This window comes from Macrotis lagotis, chromosome 8, assembly GCF_037893015.1.
Source record: "Macrotis lagotis isolate mMagLag1 chromosome 8, bilby.v1.9.chrom.fasta, whole genome shotgun sequence".
NCBI lineage: Eukaryota > Metazoa > Chordata > Mammalia > Peramelemorphia > Peramelidae > Macrotis > Macrotis lagotis.
This window is the reverse complement of record NC_133665.1, coordinates 50,902,923-50,907,864: the sequence shown is the minus strand read 5'-3', so window position 1 is coordinate 50,907,864 and position 4,942 is coordinate 50,902,923. Positions and strand designations below refer to the sequence as shown.

General features: G+C 42.4%; 1 pseudogene; it reads left to right on the top strand.

Annotated features, from left to right (window-relative positions):
• Positions 1-395: 395 nt before the first annotated feature.
• On the top strand, positions 396-4,602 carry LOC141496454 (testisin-like; annotated as a pseudogene).
• Positions 4,603-4,942: the final 340 nt, after the last annotated feature.

Below are 4,942 nucleotides of genomic sequence, written 5' to 3'. Positions count from 1 at the left end.
CTTTGGCCAATAACAGCTTTCTTCTCTCCTTATCCCCCTCTGCCAGTTGATCCAGATAAAGATGCATATGAAGGTAAGACTTGGGGCCTAAAAGTCTAAGATTTTGAAAAAAAAAAACAAACTAGATGGAAGGAAGAGAGTGGCCAAGCATTAGGAAATGAACTGTGGGGGGTAAGGCGCCTGGGGCCTCAGAAGGGAGGGAGGTCTTGCCCTTGGCATGGGCCAGAACTCAAAACAGGCCAGAACGTCAAGCTCCTCAGGTGGAACTGGCTGGGACAGGGAAGCAGGGAGGGGCCTGGGGCAGGTTGGCAGGCCTGTGCTCAGGAGAACTTTCCTCCCCCCTTACAGCGTGTGGGCACCCCAAGCTTCGACCCCAGTGTGGACACTGACCTTGGCAAGCTAGCCTGAGTTATAAAGGCATGAACTGGTGTGGTGCCACCCTCATCAACCCAGAGTGGATTATTAACAGCTGCCAGCTGCTTCCAATTGTGAGTGCTCCCCTTGGGTAGAGTCAGGATGGGCTGGGGAGGTGGGGGGGCCACAATAGAGGGTCTCCCCTGACTCTGAGATTGTGGGTATGTCTGCTCTATTTCCTACCAGGTCCAATAATACTTATACCATGATGCTTGGCTCCATCTATGCCTACCCAACCACTGGTTTCTTGGCCACCTTTCCAGAACACCGAGAATATTTTCCCTAGGATGGATAAAATCGTCATTACATCTGGGTATGTTCCTTGCCAGTTTAGGGACATCGCCTTAGTAAAGCTGATCCAACAAATCTCCTACAGAAGACATATTTTGCCCATCTGCGTCCCACTAGGACCCTGGGAATTAAAAGTAACCAGACATTGCTGGATAGCAGGCTGGGGAAAACTCAGAGAAAGTCAAGGTATCTAATGGTGATAGTACTATTTTATGAGGGTGACACCAGGGAAAAGTGAGCCACATCTCCCTTACTAGGCAGGCCAAGCCCACCACCATCAATCTGGGAGGGTCTTGTTTGCTAGCACCAGTCACCCCTTCCTTGGTTCCCAATGTTACTGGAGGGAGAGATTCCTTTTGTTTCTTTACTCTTTAGTTACTCCCTGGGCCCTCCCAGAAATTGCAAGAACAAGACTTCTTAGAATTTCACAGCATCATTTCCATCCCAGGAAACCTCTCAGGGCCTTCTGAGAATGACATCAACTCAATTCAAACTGATGTGTTGCTGCTGGTGGAAAGAGGAAGTATATTGGAGAGAGTCCTAGAGAGTTTCATGGAAGGAAAACACGGCTTTGGTGGCCAACTCTAGGACCTGTGTCACAACCACTCCAGGGCTCTGTTTACTCTTCTGCAAAATGGGGATAGTTATTCCTGGAGCATCTACCTCATAGGGAGGTAATAATATCAGCAGCAACTGTAAGATGCTGTGATGCTCCAGTGAGAGAATCAGTTCATATTTGAAGGTTTTCAATGATACAAGATTAGGAAAGATGAGGCATGGGGATGGATGGAAGGTGGGAAGTCCTGCGAAAATGTATGCAGCACATTTTATTAGGCAGTACAACAAGGGTATTTTTAAGTGAATTTTTATTAATGCTTAATCATAAGGAATACTTTTATACATCAAACTAAAGAAACTAATAACAAAACAAATTTTAAACTAACAACTAAAGCTTACTTGTAAAATGCAAACAAAACAAAAGCTCTTTTTTGGTAAAGAATATTATATAAATTATCTCGCACCAACTCTCTGAGATAGGTCCTATTAGGATCCTCATTTTATAGGTGAGGTCCCTGAGACTCAAGGAAGAAATTAGGTGATTTGCCCAGTCACACAGCAACTAAGTGGCAATGTGGTGTAGTAGAGTCCTGGACTTGAAGTAAAGAAGTCCTAGGTTCAAATCCTGTCTCAGTCATTTACTATGTGATCTTGAGCAAGCCCCTTAACTTCTCAGTGCTTCAGCTTCCTCATTTGTAAAATAAGGAGGTTGTATATTTTTCTTCTGGATTCAGTCAAGCACTTTGGCATTACTCCTGGATGGTTCTCTATGATTGGTTCTCTATGGTTCTCTAGGGGAAAACCCACTCTAAACAAACAAACAAAAACCCAAACTAGGTATGTTTCTTTGTAGCTCTGGAGTATTTCTGTCTTTTTCTGGTTTGTCAGAGGTTCTGGGAGTCAAAATACCACAGCTCTGTTACAGAGTGATCTTTTCCCATGGAATTTACTGCTGATATCATTTATATTATAAGCCACTTTTTGTATATGGAATCCTACCTAATATTGTTACATGTTTCACATCAAGTCTCCCCAGTGAAATGGAAGCTTCTAGATAAGAAATCAATATTGAAATTGAATATTGAATTGAAATTGAAATCGAAATTGAAATTGAAATCAATATCTAGAATTCTTATCTAGAAGGGCAATGGAACAGGTACAAAGAAATATAAGAAACAAGCCTCAGCTCTATAAAGCTTCCATTTCACTGGGGAGACTAGATGTGAAACATGTAACAATATTAGGTAGGATTCCATATACAAAAAGTGGCTTATAATATAAATGATATCAGCAGTAAATTCCATGGGAAAAGATCACTCTGTAACAGAGCTGTGGTATTTTGACTCCCAGAACCTCTGACAAACCAGAAAAAGACAGAAATACTCCAGAGCTACAAAGAAACATACCTAGTTTGGGTTTTTGTTTGTTTGTTTAGAGTGGGTTTTCCCCTAGATTGGGGGAAATCAGTATGGAAATCGGGAATCCGGAATAAAAAGATGGAGAGGTGGGCACCACAGGATCAGCTGTGGGGAGGCTATCTAGGTCATTAAGCTATAGAAGAATTGACAATAGCCTATTTGTTACTTCTCAATGTCCCTCATTTTAACACTGATGTCTTTTTTGTCATGCTCCTTTAGCCCTAGAAGGTACAGTGGAACTTCTGGAGGGAAGAGTAAAAATCTCTGACTTGGGCAGATGTGAAAACATCCTGGGCTGGATGGGGCATCCCCAAAAAGTCTGAGACCTACCAGAATGATGTGCTTTGTGTCCTCATGCCTTTATATTCAGCTGAAATATGTGTGGTAAGAGACAGCCCAATAAGACTCACCCATCCCTGTTGCCTAATGACCCCAAAGAAACCCAGGCAACTCCAGTTTCCTACATTGAACCCAGGTCTTTCTATCCCAAAGAATTCACATTGAACCTGAGTTTCCCTATTTCATAGCTCTAGACACAACCTAGAAGTCTCACCACAATTAATTTTTTATTCACTGTCTTTTTTCTTTCCCCAGGGTGACCAAGGTGGCCCCCTAATATGTCGGATTCAGGATATCTATTACCAGTTTGGGATCATGAACTGGGACTGGGACTGTTCAGCAGGAATCAAAACTAGATCTTTCACCAGCATTGCCCCCTACAGCACCTGGGTCCAGAAAGTCATCAGCAGTACCATCACCCTGAGTGCAGACCATTTCATTCTCCTTGTCCTGCTCCCCGCCCCAGGTTCTTCTAGAACCCTTCTAAGCACAGTTTTTGTTTATTCTCCATAAGGCTTGGCTAAATGTGACCATACCCAGGGCTCTTAGCTCCTTTATTCACCTGAAATAATATATGAGGATTCCTAGTTCCAGGGATGAGAAACTACATACCAAGTCCAGAGAAATAAGTGGAGAAAGTGAGCGAGGGAATAGGGAGATTATAAGGACTATTTGTCTATCTTCCAGGAAGTCATTTTGGAGAGTCTTACATTGACAATAAAATATTATTTCAATACTGATTATCCCAATGATAATTTCATAGTAGGGTATACAGGGGTAGAACATAGGGGAGTTCTCAAACATGAGGAGAAAGCAAGGCATCAGTTGCAAAATTTGGGACTTTTACAAGATGATCCAGGATTCATTTAGAGAAATGGTTTCCTTCAAAAATAATTTCAAATGGGTATTTTGCTAGAGGCAAGACAATTGACCCAACTACAAAGACTGAGTCCCAATATGAGCTTTTGGCAGTGGAGTTAGAAGATGCACATGGGCAAAAATACCACAGATGTAGCTACAGGGGTTGGGGAGTAATCAGGGAGTGAAGTGAAAACTTGGTCCCTCTTTTTGACCTTTTCCATCATGGCAGAAAAGAAGCTCAGTAAGGACTAAGCTTCTTCCCCCACCCCATCCACTTCATTCTCACCCTGTCCCAGACATAGCACTCCAGCAGTGACCTGACCCTCCTTTTTGAAAGCAAATGTGGGGAGCTGGAATGGCAAGACAGTATGAATATGAACAGGAGAATAGGACAAAGCAATGTGGAAGAGGATAAAGATATGGAGAAGGGTCAAAGTGGACATAGATAAAAAGATGAGGAGGCCAGGATGCATGGCAAAAGCCAAGAACAGTGAGGAAGTATGGGGAACGCTAAAAGAATTCCCCTAGGCCAGACCCTACAGATAATCTCAGTAGATCAATGGAAGAACTAACTGCCTCAGGAGAGTCTGCCTGCTGTAAGGAACCAAGGGTCCAGGAAAATGGTTCAATTCAGTCTATGTCATCTTAAATAAAAGCCTCTTTCTACATATTGATTTCTACTTTACTAGAATCTGACTTTCTCTGTTCCAACCATGTGATTTCTAGGTGTTTCTATTTCTATTTCTAAATGTCTTGGATTCAAAGGGCTGCTGCATCCAGTCCTTTATTACCTGTCACATTTATGACAACCCTCTTGTCTATGAGTACTCTGATTCCAATTACGTTTCATTCACCAGTCATTATGAATAAAACTCCTAGATTTTAATCCAGGTCCTTTGATTGCAAAGTTAGAAAGTCCTGTCTACTGTACCATTCAGAATGGAAGTATAGGAGGAAAATATGAGCTTAAAGGTTTCCCTTGCTCTCTGGTAAAGGATATTCTATGTTGTTGGTGACAATCCCAATGTACTTTCTGTCTCCTTCCCTGAAAAGACTGGGCA